General features: G+C 39.6%; 1 protein-coding gene across 12 annotated transcripts in view; it reads right to left on the bottom strand.

Annotated features, from left to right (window-relative positions):
• adgrb3 (adhesion G protein-coupled receptor B3) overlaps positions 1-20783 on the bottom strand; it is a 463324-nt gene that overhangs the window by 395875 nt on the left and 46666 nt on the right. The window lies entirely within an intron of this gene.

Genomic DNA, 20783 nt, shown 5'->3' with positions numbered 1-20783 from the left:
GCATAATACGGGTCGAACGTGTAAGTTAAACGTTCGTGCCCCTCCAGGCTGTACGTCAGATCTTCCTCCGGTATCGGCTGGCTCAGACGGCTGACGTACATCCTCGCTTTTTTTTGGAGCGAGCGAGCCTTCTGTTGTCATGGTGATGTTAACCGGGGTCTCGCAGATGTAGCGGAGGATCGGAGTTCGTCTCGCCATGGTGAATGCTGTATGTCACTCTGTCGTCGGAAAGGGGATTTTTAAACCCTTCTTCGTCCGCGGGGCGTAATTCCTCACCTTTTGCTCTAAAAACACCGTTTGGCGTGAGTGAGACCGAAGTTTGTTGATTTTTTCAGGTTCATCACCTCGGGGCAGCATCTCCGCTCAGCGGATGTCCCGCGCACCATGATCGATCGGCTCGCACACCATGATCGATCGGCTAACATCTTAAAAGAAAACATCATTTGGCGTGAGTGAGAAGGAGCTTTGTTGATTGTCCGGGTTCATCACCTCGGGGCAGCATCTCGGCTCAGCGGGTGTCCCGCGCCCCATGATCGATCGGCTCGCGCCCCATGATTGATCGGCTAATATCTTAAAAGAAAACATCATTTGGCGTGAGTGAGAAGGAGCTTTGTTGATTGTTCGGGTTCATCACCTCGGGGCAGCATCTCCGCTCAGCGGGTGGCCCGCCACACACACACACACACACACACACACACACACACACACACACACACACACACGCACACACACACACACACACACACACGCACACACACAGACACAGCTAGCGTCTGCAACAGGTTTTACAGCCGTGGGGTCATGTTTCCGCGAGCAGCTCTATGCGTGGGTATTTGACCGTCTTGCTGCAAAGACTTACAGCCGAGAGACGGCTATTTGTTTCCCTTCTTTAATTTACGAATTAAAAAACAGAAAAGGAAACGTAATAATTTAAGAATTAAAAATATTAAAGGGGCATTAAATAATAGACACTGATTTATGTTTAATTATTTCAGAATTAGTTAATTCTTTAATACATTAAAAAGATCTAGGTATTTTTAATCATTCTTTAATTCATGAAATAAAATAACATTAAAATATTAGACCCTGGGTGGGAGGGGAGGTATGGCTTGGAGGCGGTGCTTGGGCGGGGTTAGGGGAGGAGCTTGGGGGTGGGGCTAGGGGAGGAGCCAGGGGCAGAACTAGGGGAGGAGCCAGGGGCGGGGCTTAGGGGCGGGACATACTGACGTCATCGACTCTGATTGGATGTGACGTCATAAGGGGCGGGGGCTCGGAGGCGGGACTAGGGGCGGGGTTTAGGGGTGGGACATAGTGACGTCATCGATTCTGATTGGATGTGATGTCATAAGAGGCGGATTAGGGGAGGGCTTAGGGGTGGGGCTTAGGGGCGGGACATAGTGACATCATCGATTCTGATTGGCTGTGATGTCATAAGGGGGCGGGGCTTAGTGACGTAGTCGATTCTGATTGGCTGACAGGGTCATTAATCACTTTTTGACTAAAGGTTGGTCAGTTTTCTCTCTTGTATGTTTATTTTATTTTTGTGAATTCTTGATCTTTGATTTTACTGTAAATCATTTTTGACACCATCTAACTGCTGTAAACGGCTATAGAAATAAATGTTGATTGATTTAGTATATTTCCATGCAGAAATGGTCTGTCTCACTTATAACCACACCTGATCCTATTCCATCAGCAATGCAGCATCCAGTAACCTGTCATGTGGGGATTCATGTATTTTCAATGTGCTCATGTTAAGGTTTCCTTTGTGTCTGATTTGCTTGTTTTTTTTTTACTGCACTCTCTTGTCTGTTGTTTTTTTTTTTTTTGCCTGTTTTTGACCTTGTCTCATGTTTTGGATACTGTTGCTGATTTTGACTTGCTTACTTGTGTACTGACCTTTTTCTGGCTCTTCATTAAAATCCTTTTTACACTATGCTTTTGTGTGAGTCTGACATTTGTGTCCAGCCTTTTTGGGTCCGGTTCCTTGACAGTAACCATCCAACAGGTAGCAGTCAGGTCAATAGTATATTAGATTGGTTAAACAAATTAAGATGTTTTTTTAGGTTGATCTGGTACATCAAAATTACAGTTTAAATGAGTTTATCTCATTGGGTGAGTTACAATGACTGCAATGTTTGAATTATCCTGTAAAAGACTCAACACAATTGTTACTGTACAGCTGAGTCACACATCATTCAGAGTAGTGCATTGCTCCTTGGCAGAGCATATTATTCTATATACCAATAAAATGGCAGCGCATATTATTCTATATACCAGAATAATGGCAAAGTCTTTGACGGCACAGAAAAAATGGTAAGTTTCTTTCTAAAAGGGAGAGGAAAAGAATTGAGTAAGTAATTGTTGCAAATATCAGTGGGGCTTGGAATAAATTAATTGATAACCAGGACTGTGAGTTACCGCCCCTCAGGGGATGAGTTACACACTGTTGCCAGATTGGGCAGTATTGCTACACTGGGTGGTTTATACTCAACAAAAATATAAATGCAACACTTTTGGTTTTGCTCCCATTTTGTATGAGATGAACTCAAAGATCTAAAACTTTTTCCACATACACAATATCACCATTTCCCTCAAATATTGTTCACAAACCAGTCTAAATCTGTGATAGTGAGCACTTCTCCTTTGCTGAGATAATCCATCCCACCTCACAGGTGTGCCATATCAAGATGCTGATTACACACCATGATTAGTGCACAGGTGTGCCTTAGACTGCCCACAATAAAAGGCCACTCTGAAAGGTGCCGTTTTATCACACAGCACAATGCCACAGATGTTGCAAGATTTGAGGGCGCGTGCAAGTGGCATGCTGACAGCAGGAATGTCAACCAGAGCTGTTGCTCGTGTACCGAATGTTCATTTCTCTACCATAAGCCGTCTCCAAAGGCGTTTCAGAGAATTTGGCAGTACATCCAACCAGCCTCACAACCGCAGACCACGTGTAACCATACCAGCCCAGGACCTCCACATCCAGCATGTTCACCTCCAAGATCGTCTGAGACCAGCCACTCGGACAGCTGCTGAAACAATCGGTTTGCATAACCAAAGAATTTCTGCACAAACTGTCAGAAACCGTCTCAGGGAAGCTCATCTGCATGCTTGTCGTCCTCATCGGGGTCTCGACCTGACTCCAGTTCGTCGTTGTAACCGACTTGAGTGGGCAAATGCTCACATTCGCTGGCATTTGGCACGTTGGAGAGGTGTTCTCTTCAACTCTATGCGAAGGAGATGTGTTGCACTGCATGAGGCAAATGGTGGTCACACCAGATACTGACTGGTATTCCCCCCCCCAATAAAACAAAACTGCACCTTTCAGAGTGGCCTTTTATTGTGGGCAGTCTAAGGCACACCTGTGCACTAATCATGGTGTCTAATCAGCATCTTGATATGGCACACCTGTGAGGTGGGATGGATTATCTCAGCAAAGGAGAAGTGCTCACTATCACAGATTTAGACTGGTTTGTGAACAATATTTGAGGGAAATGGTGATATTGTGTATGTGGACAAAGTTTTAGATCTTTGAGTTCATCTCATACAAAATGGGAGCAAAACCAGAAGTGTTGCGTTTATATTTTTGTTGAGTGTAATTTAATTTTGTGAGGAAAAATAGCATTGGGCTGGTTTGGGTCCATCTGGTGGGTTTTTAAAAATACTTTTTAAAGCTATTTTCAAACAAATCCCTGGAGTACCATACCATACGCCAGGCTACATGATGTCATCAAATGGCTTCATAATAGCTCACTGTGAGCAGTAGATGTGATTGGCTGCTGTATTTTATTGCTAAAGGATTTTTTTTTTTTTTAATGTATGCATTGGTTGTTATGGCACACTAGTCTAAGGAACACAGACAGCTAAAATACTGAACAAAATATTAATATAACATTCTGAGGAGTTTTGGTAGTTTTTGAACAGCTTTTGGGTTGGAAACCATTGGCTGCATCTGAGAAATTGATCAGGGACAGGAGCATGGCTTCAGAGTGTTTTTCTTCATCTGAGACTGGTAACATATATTTTTAAATAAAAAAATGGTTTGACAGTGTATTTGCTACAACATGACAAATTATTTTTGAGTTCACAGATTTTTTTTTTGAGTGAAAATGGAAATTGAATATTCATGCAGCCAATTTTGACTATGAAAAATAAACGTGGTTTCAACTGCAGGTAGTTTTCAGAGTTCTGCAGAAAATCCTCATTAGGCGGCACTCTCTGGATGTTAAACACAAGCTTTTCAATGTACCCTTTTTTTCAGTTTTTCATTTGATACCTTCTGATCATGTATGCATTTTTCTTGAATGAAACTGAATGCATTTTTGTTTTCCTTTGGAAAGTCTTTAACAAATGGGCGGAGATGGACTCCATCTCTTGATCTATATACACCCACTACATTTTACAGCAGAGTTGCCAAGGATTTTCCAACACTGATGAATACAGTTAATGCAATTGTATACAGTAGCTTGTCTAGTTAAAAATAGGTGATGTAGGTACTTTTAGGTGACGTAGACAAATTTAAGCTGAAAGATCTGAATATTTCTGGAAATACATGAATGCTCTTTTCTGATTTTCTGCCATTGTAAACATCAGGCTGTAACAGTATGATCAGCAAAATCTCATAGTGCAGATATACAGAATGCCGCAGCATGCATGGAACATGTTTACATTAAAATGCTTTAGCTCCTCACACATGTATTTCAGATATTCCGGAAAGCACAGTCTTAATTTGAAGGAAGGTTTAACCATATCAACTGAGCAAATGAAGTCCGTTATTGCTTTTTCTGTTGAAAACTGCTGCCAAATGTACAACGGATACATCACATTTAAAGTAATCTGAGCCGTCACTTTTGGTGTGTAGTCAAAAATTCTTACTGTGTAATGCTTTTTCTGTGTCTGGAACCCATTAATCATCTCCCACATTTTTTTTTAAGTGTATTTCAGGCTTTCTTCCAGACTTTTTGCAAGTCAGTGCATCCTGTCTGCAGTTGAGCTGTGACAACACAACACTCGTATTTACTCTAAGGCAGTTTGCAGAACATGGTCAGGGCAGATGGGAGTTATCACTCTGACTTCCAGTTGTCACGCTGCTGAAACAGAGCCTCGAGTCTGTGATAGCAAATCCACACCAAAAGAAACAACAGGACGTTGATGTGCAGCCTGCTGCCGAAATAGTCCTGTGCCAGTGTTTTCAGTCTATTTAACGTCCATTAAACTCTGAAAAATAATGCAACAATGAAATCTAATTCAGTAAAACGCAAGGCTTCAAACACCTTTTTTTTTTTTCCAGTCAGTTCATTTTGAGCACAGTCTGTCTTTTTAGCGTTTTTTTCGTCTTAGGTTTCACCTTGAAATTGTCATTCTCTTACTGGTTAGAATGAGATAAAGGTTAATGAGATTCCATGTAAGGCTTTGTGATATACAATATGTATCTATGGAACATTATAAATGTCTACTGACATAAATTGTATTTTACTCTGTAGTCTATCACTAATCCAACAGTTGACACGCTGGGCACATTATTTCCAGTGGTGGGCACAGTTCAGCTAATCCGATAACCATCGAAGCTAATGTTTTTGATAGCAGATTAACTTTTCAGATAAGTTTTAAAACCATCATCGGACCAATTATCTTCTGATAAATTTAATTCTGATAACTTTCAGTCTAACATTTTTTTTTTTTTTTTTTTTTTGCTGGAAAATTGAGCAAAGTTTAACAGTCAAAAAAGTTTGTAAAACCTAAAATCAAACATTTTAGTCCATCTGTTGTGTGTTTGTGGCAGACTGGATGCCTGTCACTTGCTGATGATGTCATTATTAAGCACAAAATGTGATTGGCCAGTCGACGTAGGGAGCATTGTGGGTAGTGTAGTTTCGGTTCACTTTGGACGTTACAGTGAGTGTTATCGTCTGCTCGACACAAAAACAAAACAGACTAATTTTAACATTATTTTATTTTATTTCTTTGTGGCTGACTGTATATTAATCTCCAAGACTCGGTGGGGGAGAGGTGCTCTCATGGTGCAGCTGTGTACAGAGGGAGGGACTTTTCTTCACTGTTTAGACACTGTTTTGGATTTTTTTTTTTAGAAAGGATGCTTTATGTGGATTATTTCTTCAGATGAATCTCACTGAAACTAACAGGTAAGAATTTATATTTACTATGTGTCTTGTATCTGCCAATCAATGCATTAATAGACATATTTCGGTTGGTTAAGCTACAGGGTTCAAAGCGTGTGGGAAAAAAATAGCAGCTTTTTAATAATAAATGACGGTAGATAATACCGAGATAAACTATGACTTCTAACACTGTGTTTTACTGCTTTTGAAAGATGATGACAGTATTTGGGGTTTTATTTTTTTATTCATTCATTTTTTTTGTGCGTTCGTATGTGTTTGTGATCCTTGAATTTACCCAGTAGCGAAAAGTGAAAGTGAAACTGGTTTATCAGAAGCCGACAGTGTAATGTGATGTGACCGCGTCCGAATCAATACTACAAGTTATCTGTAATAAAGATACATTTTTTAGCAGTTTATCAGTTTAGCATCATAAAAGATAACTTAAGTATTAATGGATATCAAAGCTAACTTTTTGGTTAGCTGTGCCCACCACTATTATTTCTCTTTACATGTTGCATGTCTCGTGAACAGTAATGAAGCAAACATTTATAATATCTACCTCCTTTGAGTAAGAACAAGGAGACTACACCATTTTAATTGACCTAAATGACTGTCAGTTAATTCTCTGCCATTCAAACATGTGCGTGACATTCAGAGAAGATAACTCAGCACCAAGTTGTTCCAAACACAAAATATTTAGTTTGTGGGTTTTTTAATCATAGTGATATTTCAGTTGTTTCTTGTTTTCATATTTGTTCATTGAAAAATTGCAAAGCCATGGCAAATTGTTTGACTGTACAGTTTTATACAGAATATTTTTTTATTATTCAATGGTCATTGGTACAAAGTAAAGCTGCACTTTGTCATTTGAAAATTTCATTTTTTAAACATGCATATATGTATGCATGCATGTTGCAGTCATTTTTGGCTTACGTTGGAACAGGAATTCTTGGACTTTGCAAATGTTTTTCTTTTGACACAAAACAACAAAAAAAAATCATCAAATGCTACATCCACATAAAATTCCATGTTGAATAAAGGAAAGGGAGTGCTGCCCTGGGTAAAAAAAAAAAGAAGTTGGGTTAGAGTTAGTTTTTACTATAAAGTTGTAAAAATCAGGCGTTCTTCAAAGATAAGACCAAGAAATTGGGGGAAAAAAACAATGCTTATCCAGCTTATTAAGAATGAAAGTGAAAAAAAAATGGTAGCCTAAAAAACAGACATTGATAAAAAGTATAATTTTATTAAAATGTGTTTACCTTTTACACCAGAGTGCCTCAGATTGTTTTTTTAACCCCTTAATGCCTGAATTTATATAGCTGTATATAAAAAAATGTTTTGTGTGTGTTTTTTGCCTTTAAGTAGATGGTAAATAATGTTGAGATTATTAATTTCACTTTTACACATAAAATAAATAGTAATTTTGGTATTTTGGTAATGAGTTTATGTTATAATGTTATAATAATAATGGTATGTTGCAAATTTGCGACAACAGGCATACTGATCAATTTGGTATGTTGCATATTTGAGTCAAATACTGTAGCATATATGCGACAATAAGCGTTAAGGGGTTAAGACTGCCATTTCTTTTTCACTTCTGTTCTTTAATAACGTAGACAGTCCCTGTTTGGTGTAGTTTAAAAAAATTATGATGCCTAAAACATTTGCACAACACTATCTATAAACAAGACATGTCTGTGTTTGGGTATGTGGCTTGCATATCTCTGTGACTGTTTGTCAGATCGCCTCAGTTTTCGGATATGGCTGGCGCATGGCACAATAATGTCCATCCTTTTTATTATGAAAATTTTGGGGGATTAATTTTCAAAACCTTTTATTTTGATATTAAACCTTTATTTAGACTTTGTAATATTAGTACTTCCAAGACTGTGACTTCTGTGGCATCTCTTTCCTGCAAAACCTCTGTTTTTGTGTATTTCCAGATATATTTGTTGGTTATGATTGTTTGTTATTTATATTACAACTGGTGGCATTTGAAAGTGCTGCATTCTGGTGATGGCATTTCACAACACTTTATTTAGAATTCAATCTGGTTGTACTATTTGGCACTATTATGCAGTATTGATCTGGTGATGATCTTTTCTGATTGAATTTTTTTAGCTCCCAATTTCTATAGGAATACAAACTTCCTACGGCCAGTCCACTAGTATTAGAAATCCAGAAAATTAAAAGATGAACAGCAAAGCTTGATTAAAAATAATATTAGGAATGCTTGAACATTTTAAATTTGACTTGATGTTGATGCGCTGATGAAAAAAAAAAAATCAAGTGCTTCTACACAATGCATTAGAAAGGAGGAAGACAAGCAAAACAATTCTTTTGATTTTTTTCTTTGTTTTACAGAAAACTTAAAATTATGTACATGTAATTGTGAAAGAAAACACATAATTTTCATTTTCAAGATTTACTTAATTGAAAATCCAACTTTGGGATGCATATAAACTTTTTGGATGCATGTCAGTCTACATGAATAAATGACATGTTGGAAAAAATAAACCACTATAAATAAATATTCCACTCAGACACAAAATGCTCTTTTAATTGTTATAATGCAGTTAAGTGCTGACATTCTCAAAAGCTTTTTAACCATATTTAGTGAAATGAAATATATAAAAATCCAAGCCAATCTTGACTAACCCTCCACTTACTGCACCAGAAATTTGCAATGGTTGGGAAACTGAAACATTGTGGTTCCACAGAGGCCATTCTACATTAACTTTTGACTGGGTGACTGCTTAAAGTGGAGCTTAAAACATCACAACTCTGTTTTGCTGGTTTTATATTGCCACATAAATTAACTTAAGTGATACCTGAGAGCCTCATGAGGTTTTACATTGGGGCCATTTAAAGCATGCACAATTTATATAGTATGTATATATTTTGAGCAGTATGAGAAATACTGCAGTATGTGGGGAAGCCAGTTGTTGAATATGGTGTACTTTCAGATTCATTATGTTTTACTGTCTCTGGGAAACTAATTTCATTTAGCAGGTTCCGTTGTATGTTTCAGAAATCTGTCCTGAAACTGACCCAAATTGGTGTAACTGTTTTACAACCTAAAATCTCCGGAACAAATGTCTGACTTGCAAACGGAATATGTCGAAGACGGAATACTCATGAATTGGATTTGGATGGTCAGAGGAGCCGTAATGGAATTTCTGTGTTTCTCTGCCTAACCCAAAACATGGGAGTCTTATCAGCTACCAAAGATCAAAATGCCGTCCGTTTTTCCGCCAAGGATTTCAATGGCCTTGGTGAAGCATTCGGCTCCCCTCTTATTTATCTGCCCTCCCCTACAGTCTGCTGTTGTCAAGGCAATTCCAAACTTTATGCACACACAGACAGAGACTGATACGAACTCATCTGCACACATGACGCACACCTCCCCCCCCACCCGGCCTCCGCTCTCCCGGGAGGCTGTGCGGCACATTTCTGCAGTGCCTCCATTCCACTCCTCCCCCCTCCAAGCTTGGCTGGCTGCGCGGGAAGCTGCTACAGTCCATACTCTCGTTGCCTAAATTCAGATCACTCTTTCAAAGTTTAGCGTACATAAAAATCAAATGTACATGTGCGGTTGTTTTAATTCTGATGTGTGCCATTATTGCATTCAACTAGTAATAATAGTGGATCAATTGCTGTATTTTTTTTGTCTGAGGTAATTGTTTGTGACATGAATTGCCCTTTTAGGGATCAATAAAGTTGTTTGAATCTTGAATCTTTGATACCCCACATCAATCGAAAGAGCAACTTTTTGTTGCCTATGTAATATCCCACATAGATTCCTCCGTACTCCTGAATTCCCCAGCATCACTTAACCTGTTACATACAGCTGGGCAATGCTACCAAAATTGTCAAAATTCCTAACAGTTGTATATCAAATGCACATTTACAGTAGTTTGTTTGCCTCAAAGCCAGCAACCACTGTGAAGGGTGCACAGTCCTGTGAGCAGGTTGGATGGAGACTGTAATATTATGTAGAAAATACAACCTCATTGACAGGCAAGTATTTATACATGCTTTTATCTCATGCCAGCCCAGTCTCATGTTTTTATCATGCGCTTGTCACAAAAGCACCCCATTTTCGTGACAGTTTTTTTTATTTTGCTATTTATAATCCTCCCCCTTCTCTTAACTCTAACCATAGCCGAAGTGTGTCCCCTCCCCTAAACCTAACCATAACCCCCCAGACCCCCATCACCCCACATTTCATGCCCCCATCACAAAAAGCACTCTGCTTTCGTGCCCCTGCCATGAACCCATAGACGAATGTACTTTTCATAATGCTATCACGAACTGCCGTGAGACTAGATCGCTCATGCCACCCTTTGAAAGAGACTTTGGGCATATGTGGGGGAAAAAAGGCAAAGCATCAGTATTTTTTAATTTGCCACTGGTGTGCTCCTCTATTAGCTTCAGTTTTAAGCCATGCTAACACATCAGAAGACGCGCAAAGACTTGAAAGAAACCAAACGTAACTAGAAGCACTTGGAGTGCGCAAACCTCCGCCAAGGCCATAGGGTCACTGACGTCACACGGAATACCCTTTGGCAAAGAGACTTAGTCCATGTCGTGTCACGCATCATGTTTCAGATTCAGTTGTTAAACCCTCTGGGGTCCGAGGGCATTTTTTGGACAGTTCACTCGCCTGGCATTAATGTTTTATTATTGCTGTTAACAGCTCTCCCTGCATCCCACAATCAAGTTTTATGTCTTTTTGTTTTCAGGACAACCTGTACTTTCAAAATATATATGCTATAGCTGTGTTTTATAAGTGTACTAAAGGTTTACAATCAGAAATACACAGCAAACTATAATAAACTAGTAACACATCACTCCTAAAAACAATCTTTGGTGTATCACAATGAGGTGAATCTGCCCTACAACTGGATTTTGGAAAACCATGTGACGGTGAACCAATTCTAATTGGACACTCACATTGCTCACGTCATCACACAGCTTCTATGAGGAGTACAAAGATGGTGGACGGTGGCTCAAAAGTCCGCGGAGTTAATGTTTCAGCAAAAAAAAGTAAGTTTCTATCTCATATCATTAAAAAGTTATTTATAATTTATTAAAGCTTGGTCTCAACCGTCATATACGATGGCTTTGGCCCCAGAGAGTTAAACCCTTAGATCTTCAGCAAAATTATTTTTATAATATTTATAAACAGAAACTGCATGAACCACACAAGTTGTTATTTTCTAATAACTGTTTATTCAATGAGGAGAAACAAATGCTAAAATTATTGTTGTGTCGTAATAGGGATGGGTATTGATAAGATTTTATCAATATCGATGCCATTATCGATTCTGCTTATCGATCCATTCCTTATCGATTCCCTTATCGATACCTTGTGAATTTTGTACTAAAAGTAGGCTTACAGGTTTTCTATGTATTTCATTGAGTCTTAAAGTAATAAATATGAAATTGGTCACTGTATCCTTGATCTCTGGACATAAATTAAAAATAAACAAAACGGTGTTTCGCTTTGAAGTTATTAATTCAGACTGGATTCTATCGTTCTAACTTGACTCGTCAGAGAGCCGCGCACACGTTTGGAGCTGTGTGAAAAGAACGGAGGATGATTCCTCGTTTCAGTTAGTAACTTTAATCCGCACAAAAGTGACTCACGATTTACATATTCAGGGATGAAAGTGGTGAAAAACAAAAAAGATGAAATCCAAAATTACCCCCCAACACCAACCGCACAAAAATGTTTCAATTCTAGAACCTCTGAAATGCAATCTGGGACTATTCCAGACGATAACTGGAGTGAGTGCAGCATCCATTTAGGTGAGAAAAAACAACTTTCCTTATTCAAATTCATTCCAGTAGTATTCTGCTCTTACTAGGATGCAGCAGTTTTCTAGTTTGGCAGATAGTTCTGGAGGAAATCACTGAAGAAATTAACAAATTGAAAATATGGTTTGACTGAAACAAACTGTCATTAAACTTAAATAAGACAGGGATGAAATGGAGGTGTAAGAGTCACTAGGTGTTCACAGGAAACACTTATTTATTTCTGTATGTATGTATTTATTTATTTATGTATGCTCATTGTTAGTTGCTTTTATATTTTCTGTTGTGTTTCTATTCAGGTTCTTTTTGTCTCTTTCTCTAAAATTGTATAATAATCATTAGATTATTAATACATAAACAAAAATAAATTTAAGACATATTACAATTTGGAAACACAAATGCACCCGAATGTGATGACAGCTGCAACTGGTTAATGCTAACTTTTAACATTGAAATGCCATAGACATGCTAACATGTTAGCATCGCTCCCGTTTTAAGTTATAAAACATATCTATCAACTGTTTCGGAAGACCATAACAGGTCGGTTTAAAATAGAAAAGGTAAACAATACTCACAGACGTATGCTCTTTAGGGTTTTAGTGGTGGAAAATTAAGCGAAAGAAAGAAAGAATAAATGAAGCAATAGATCGAAGCATTGCTTCAATCTGCGAACCACTGCTTCGATTGGTTCAAGGTTCAAAGTAAAGCCACGCTGCAGGAAAAGTTGATTACGGACCTGCTACAGGGTCTGTAATCAATGTAGAGAAATGATCATTTTCCTGACAAACACCCCCCCAAAACAACGGCCACTCTGAAGGACCGATAACAGAATCGTTAAGCACAAAGCTTATTGATGTTGGTGGATCGAATCATTTCTTAACGATACCCGAAAGGAACCAGTTCTCAAATACCCATCCCTAGTCGTAACTTAATTTTTGTTCAGCCTTTGTGACCCGTCTTCATGATGTTGAAATTGGCCCTATCCTGCAATGATAAAGAATCCTAAAAAAAAACTGGATCCGGATCGTGTTCAAAATTTAATGACTTCTAAGTTAGGCCAAGATACACCCCTGGTAAAAATGTAATTGAAATCCATTGAGGATGTTTTGAGTAATCCTGCTAAACAATCCAAACAAACAACCCCAACCAAACACAAATGGACGTGACCGAACACAGAGGCGGATGTAAATATTTATAAAACTCACTGCAGGTGTGTTGCTCTTCTTCACTCCATCATCCTACACTATGAGATGCATTGAGATGACCCAACTGTTTTTTTTTTTTTCAACTCTGAGTTGCTGCAACAAACAGCAGACTAACTGCTCACCACATCCGCACTGATATATGAAAATATGGGACAAGATTACCGGTACATGTAACGAACATCTTATACCAGTACTTTCAATATACTATGATCTGGTTATAAGAGCACTACATGGGCATACTAGATCAAATGTAGAACAGAATTAGTGAAACTAAAACCAGAATGAAACAACAGATAGACCATGTGGCTGGGAATAGTGCCAAAAATTTTGTTGAAAACACTGTTCCAGGGTGTTTCAAAGCGGGTTTCAAACATTGTTGCTGGACCTGTACCAAAAGGAAGATATCACTCATTGGGCAAATTCTAGACAAATATACAACTGAATGGGAAACCAAAACTAGAATTAAATAATAGATAGAATGTGTGACTTGAGATAGCGTACAAAAATCTTTATCATCTCTACAACTCCAAACACTCTGGAGTACTTAAAAACCAGTTTCAGTATTGTTCTGCAGTCTCGGCCAAAATTATGGGGCATCCGTCTGATTAAAAACAAATGCTTCAGAAAGTTCCAGTTGTTGATATAATATAACACACACATTAAAACACAAGTGAATGAATGAGGATTGCCCTGTTTTGAAAATAATATTTAAAGGCTCCAGTCAGTGCAGAGTCTGTAAGCACATGAGCATGTATGTTGCTTGTTGTAAATACATATTGAATTTTGTAAAAAACTAATACACAAATGCATTTTGCTTGCTCAGTTTGGTTTATTCTTCACCTTGCTGGGTTGAGATGGAATTGTTAGAAAGCAGCCGCTCTGACATTTAACCCAACGTTTTTCAAAGGATTCAAAGGAATTTTATTGTCATATGCACAGAAGAACATGTTCCCTGCACAATGAAATGTGTCTACTGCATTTAACCCATCCTAATTGCCAGTAGGAGCAGAAGTCGCCATTAGGCGCCCGGTGGTATCAGGGCACAGACAAGTCGAGATATTTGTGAAAGAATAAAAATAATCTGAGCCGATGATTCAGTGCTGTTCTTTAGTGCTGATCCCTCCATCACTGAATTGGAACTAAAATGGCCTCCAAGTGTACCGAACAATGGGGGGAGCATAATGCAGTGTGACTACTGAGTGACTTGACTGAGATCCAAAGTGAATAAAAGGCCTCACTATGTGAGGCGACGAGCCTGAGCCGCCGCACTGCTCAAAACTATGGCAGGTGACAGTGCATTAGAACGCCTCGAACACATTTCATTTGCCAATAAAATCCTATTGCCATCTTTCACAAGGCACGGAGTCTGCACAGCCAGAAAGCATAAACACCAAATATGGATTCATTCTTAAGGAACACAACCACACGACTTTCCTGAAAATATCAGCCCCAGTTATCTGGAATAAGAAATGCAAATTTGGAAGCCAACCTAAATCATGTTGATTGAACAATCCTTGTACTATGAATAACAAATTATTATATTTTATCCATAAAGCATATAGGAGTCAAGTTGGTTTCATGGGTGTGGTGTGTGTGTGTGTGTGCGTGTGTGTGTGTGTGTGTGTGTGTGTGTGTGTGTGTGTGTGTGTGTGTGTTGTGTTGTGTGTGTGTGTGTGGGGGGGGGGTTAAGAAATTTTGAACCCAGTTCTTTGCTAACAATGAATTCGGACAGCTCCTTTCCTGAGATCATATATGTTAATTTGAATCCATTTTGATGCTTATGAGTTTTCCATGTCTTAGTTATGAGACTTCAAACTAATTCCAGCCTCTTATCACCAGAGAGCATCTCTTGCTCACTATCACATTTGTCACCTTATGCCGTGATTACCTACAGCTCACAGAGATGCAGGGTGGGTGCCTTCACACAAACGATATATCTGACACTCTCAAGGTAAGGATTTAGGAATAACACTCATAATGCCCTTTTTCATTTAAAGTCAAATAGAAGAAATGTTGAAAACAAATTATTCCTTCTGATAGTATGTTAGGAGAGAGAGACACAGTGATGGCTGCAACCTTTTGTAGTGATTTCCATTTAATAACAGCAATGTTGACATGTTCACAGCCACTGATTAATATTCAAACCCTTGAAGAATGGCCTACAAAGGAGATTATTCTCAATTAGTGAGACTGCTTGTTCCTCATTCTCAAAAGAGACGAGTGCTAATGTTGACAAAGACTGACATACTTTCTGAAAGCCTGTTCACCCAAAACTGATGTTTGTGTGAAATATGTCATTGTTTTCTAAGACATTATATAGATCAGTCATTTTTACATTTTTTCTCTCTTATGTTGTTTGTTATATACTTGGGGAATAAAGTATATATATAGACACTCACTCTTTATATCACATTACTTTACCTTGCAACCCTTTATCGAGATTATATCTGTAAATACTGTATATTTGGAATGAAATAATAGTAAATCAGTGGTGATTTTCTTCCTGGAATTTACAGATGTTGAGGTTTAGAACACCCTGTGATTTAGTCCAAATAGTGTTATGTTCACAGGACATGTTAGAATTTGGCGAGGTATATACTAGGGCTCTACATTGTTTCTTAAAACTCAATTACAATATGGGATGTTTGATACATATCACAATACAGATGAACCCTGTTAACTCGCACATGCGTAAGTCGCATTCGGCTTTACGCGCAGTAGATTTGTGGACCCCCAAAAATTTAGACTACTGTATATTGTGTTTTTTGTTTTTTTGTTTTTTTATTGGTCAACTTTATTAACTCGCAGTTTCAGATAATGTGCAATCTGATTTTGATGGACCTCAACTCATGCGAGTTAACGGGGTTCACCTGTATAGATACATTTGCTTACACAAATTTTGTTTAACGCTTTCACAAATTATAGTGTTTAGTGTTAGCGTGTAATCCATATTTTTAATACTTTAGTGATACTGACTAATGTGTGTGGTATTAGTCTTTCTGTTGCCATTTTCACCTTTTGCACAGTCCTAACTGAGCCTGATCCTGTCAGATCTTAGAAGTTAAGCAGAGTGGGTCCTGGTTACTACTTGAATGAGAAACCATTTTGGGAGACCAGGGTCTGTGTCTGTTTGTCCAGGTAAAAATCAGAGTTGAGTCAGGAAGGACAGCCGAGTACAACTTGTGCCAAATGGTAAATGGACTGCATTTATATAGCACTTTTCCATCTGCATCAGACGCTCAAAGCGCTATGTAAATGGTCTGCATTTATATAGCGCTTTTCCATCTGCATCAAATGCTCCAAGCACTTTATACATCAATGCCTCACATTCACCCCAATGTGAGGCTGCTGCCATGCAAGGCACCCACTACACACCGGGAGCGACTAGGGATTAAGGACCCTGCCCAAGGGCCCTTAGTGATTTTCCGGTCAGGCTGGGATTTGGATTCCTCTGGTCTCAAGCCCAATGCTTTAACACTAGACCATCACCTCCAGAGTTCGTGCACAGACTTTGAAAAGATAAGCAAAGCGTAAATCGAATGTCTGTTAGAAAAGTAACGGACCTTTTTATTTTTTGCAAAAACTATATGGATTTGATCATGTGTGATTGCATCAGCAAGCTTGACCTTCGTGTGCATGCGTGAGTTTTTTCCGCCTTTCGGCTGCGTCATTCGCCTGTGAGCACGCCTTGTGGGAGGAGTGGTCCAGCCCCCTCGTCGGATTTTCATTGTCAGGGAAATGGCTGATCGACTGCCGCTTGCTTCATCAAAATTTTTTCAGAAAGTGTGAGAGACAGCCAAGTGGAAACCATTTGGAAAATTCAGATGGCTTTCGGTGAAGATCTTATGGGAATCACACAAATTAAGGACAATTACAACTGGATTAAAGACGGTCCACAGCGGCAGATGGTGCGCTGCGCACCGAGCGGCAATCGACAGGCTCAAATGACCAGATCATTTCCAAAGTGAACGCTTTGTTGATCCGGGATGTCGTCTGACTACCAGAGAATGGCAAGACAGCTGGACATAGCACTTTTTCGGCACATTCCACTGTTACTGGAGTTTTGTAATGGAAAGAGGAGCGGAGAAATTTGCGCGTCAGGACAGAGGCACAGGGCACAGCAACGCCGTGATGAAGCCTCACAGGACATGTTGTGGCATGTCCAGCTCGTCCACAATTTCTCGGATAGTCACACGACTGAAAAGCCACTGAAAGTCGTTTGAATTTTCCAAATGGTGCAAGAGCTGGGCATGTTAGGGCTTGTCCTGTGAGACCAACACGGAGGTGCTTTCGTCCCGTGCCATGAGAGGCTCCGTGGCGAATTTCTCCACTCCTCTTTCCATTACAAAAATTCCTGTAACAGTGGAATGTGCCGAAAAAGTGCTATGTCCAGCTGTCTTGTCATTTCTCTGGTAGTCAGACGACGTCCGGATCAACAAAGCGTTCACTTTGGAAATTATCTGGTTGTTTGAGCCTGTCGATCGCAGCTCAGTGTGCGGCACGCCATCCGCCGCTGTGGGCTGTCTTTAATCCAGTTGTAATTGTCCTTAATCTGTGTGATCCCCATAAGATCTTCACCGAAAGCCATCTGAATTTTCCAAATGGTTTCCACCTGGCTGTCTCTCACACTTTCTGAAAAAATTTTGATGAAGCAAAGCGGCAGTCGATCAGCCAATTTCCTGACAATGAAAATCTGACGAGGGTGCTGGACCACTCCTCCCACAAGGCGTGCTCACAAGCGAATGACGCAACCGACAGGCGTGAAAAAACTCACGCATGCACATGAAGGTTCAAGCTTGGCTGATGCAATCACACATGATTCAAATCCATATAGTTTTGCAAAAAATTAAAAAGGTCCGTTACTTTTCTAACAGACCTCGTATGTCTGTAAAATCATTGAGGATTTGTGCGGATTTTGTGAGACACAGAGATGACAAGAACTGCTTTCAGCTCAGAGCTGCTGCAGAAGCAGTGGACTCCACGGCTCACCACATCCAGTGCTGATATATCGAAAATATGGGGAGGGGATTACTGGTACATGTTCTGAACGTCGGTACTTTGATAATACTGTGATCCAGTAGAGACCCCTAGTATATGCATATATATATTTGCTTCCAATGTGCTGCATGCTGAATTGACACCCTTGTAATCACATTTTACTGTGTACTTGCATGACCTCAAACATAAGGCTAGAGGTCTAGAACAAAAATGGCATAGTTCAAATTAGAAGTATTCCACCTTGCATGGCGCAATGCTATCTTAGACTATAAGCATGCACTACGGCTACAAAGCGGGCCTATTATTCTGATTTGATCAACAAAAACAAGCATAACTCAAAGTTCTTGTTTGTCATGGTGGCAAGACTTATTCATGGACAACCACCTATAAATCGCTCTTCTTTTACAGCACAGATTTCTTGGATTACTTCGAGAAGAAGATAGATGACATTCGGTTAAACATATCCCAGCATGCCTTAACCCAGCCACTACACCCTGCTATTGAAGTGAGTGCCATCACTAAGGTTTTACCTAGATTTACAGAATCTGATAGTATGTCAATGGGTGTGCTGATAAAACTCCTGTGGCCCACTCTTGGGCCGACTGTGCTGGAAATGATTAATCTCTCATTTGCCTCTGGATCTGTTCCGAAATGTTTCAAATCTGCAGTGATTAAACCATTACGTAAGAAATCTAATCTTGACCCTACTGTACTGAAAACTATAGGCCGATATCAAACCTACCATTCTGCACTAAAATTCTGGAAAAGGTGGTTTCACAGCAGCTTGTGGACCACCTTACTGAGAATAATTTTTCTGAGCCACAGCAGTCTGCTTTTAAAAAATATCATTCCTGCGACACAGCTCTCACTAAAGTGGTGAATGATCTTCTGCTTGCAATGGATTCGGACACCACTACGGTTCTGGTACTGTTAGATCTTAGTGTTGCGTTTGATACCATGGATCATCATATTCTACTCAATAGGCTGGAGAATCATTTTAGGATTACTGGGAGTGCCCTTGCATGGCTGACATCATACCTGTCCAGTCATTCTCACTGTGTTTTGTACAATAACACTACCTCTAACCTTAGTGACATGAAATTTGGGGTTCCACAGGGGTCTGTCTTAGCCCCCTTGCTTTTCTCCCTTTATATAGCACCCCTTGGGCACATATTGTGGTGTTTTGGGATTACCTTTCATTGCTATGATGATGATACTCAGGTATACATGCCAATACCTGCTGGTAATCTCATCCACAGAAAACCCTTAGGACTGCCTTGCATCAGTGAAAAGCTGAATGTCTAGCAATTTCCTACTTTTAAACCCTGACAAGACTGAAATGATGGTTCTTGGGCCAGTGAGACACTGGCATCAATTTGACTAGGTAACGCTTAGCCTAGGCTTGTGTGTCATACATCATATGGACAAAGTGAGGAGCCTTGGGGTAGTTTTTGATCCTACATTGTCCTTTGACCTCCACATTAGAGATATTACGAGGACTGCTTTCTTCCACCTGGGAAATATAGCAAAGATTCGTCCCATCCTATCTATGGGTGATGCTGAGACCCTGATTTATGTGTTTGTTTCTTCTAGATTGGACTACTGCAATGTTCTATTTTCTGGTTTACCGCAGTCCAGCATTTGGGGTCTCCAATTGGTTCAAAATGCTGCTGCCAGACGTTTGACAGGAAGCAGAAAGTTTGACCACATTACACCCATTTTAGCGTCTCTTCACTGGCTTCCTGTTCCTGTGAGATCAGATTTTGAGGTTCTGTTACTAACCTATAAAATTATTCATGGACTATAGCCTCTCTCTACTTAGCTGACCTACTTAAACCCTATGTACCCCTCGGGCTCTGTGTTCTCAGGCTGCAGGACTACTTTGTGTCCTGAGGGTGAATAAAAGTCTGTGGGTCACAAAGCTTTCTCTTATTGTGCACCTGCTTTGTGGAATGATCTCCCTGCATCAATAAAACAGTGAGATTCTGTAAAGACTTTCAAGTCCAGACTTAAGAAGCACTTGTTTTCCCTTTTTTATGGCTAGCATACTGGCATAGTATGGTACCATGCTTTCTTCACTTTTAAATTCATTTTATTAGTAAAGAGAGTGGGCCACAGCCTCAACTTTATCTAATGTCTGGGTCTTTTAGTGAAGCTTAGGGCTTGTGCCCAGCGATGACCTTAGTATTTCTTCTCTTTTTCTTGTTGCTAAATGCTGATAAATTATACTGTTTGTTGTCTTTCTGCCCCCTGATTCTGTTTTTTTTTTCTCTCTGTTTAAGGTGTGGCTCCATCCAGAGATGGGAGTGGGTGTTTTCCTTTGCAGGCCTCCGTCCTGGCCACCAGCATGTACTCCCAAAATTTCCTGTATAATTTCCTGTATTGTCTATTGTGTTGGTAGCACGGCCCTAGCACAGGGTCAACCCTTTGAGTCTGGTCTGCTTGAGGTTTCTTCCTCAAATCATTAGGGGGAGTTTTTCCTTACTACTGTTGTCTGTGTACTTGTGTGAAGCGCCTTGAGGCAACTTCATTGTGATTTATGCAAATTAAAATAAATTGAAAAATACAGTGGTCCCTCATCATAACACGGTTCACCTTTCGCGGACTCGCAGTTTCACAGATTTTTTTTTTT

The sequence above is a fragment of the Thalassophryne amazonica genome, chromosome 13 (genome assembly GCF_902500255.1).
Source record: "Thalassophryne amazonica chromosome 13, fThaAma1.1, whole genome shotgun sequence".
NCBI lineage: Eukaryota > Metazoa > Chordata > Actinopteri > Batrachoidiformes > Batrachoididae > Thalassophryne > Thalassophryne amazonica.
The sequence above is the reverse complement of the archived record's forward strand: the minus strand, read 5'-3'. Positions and strand labels throughout refer to the sequence as shown.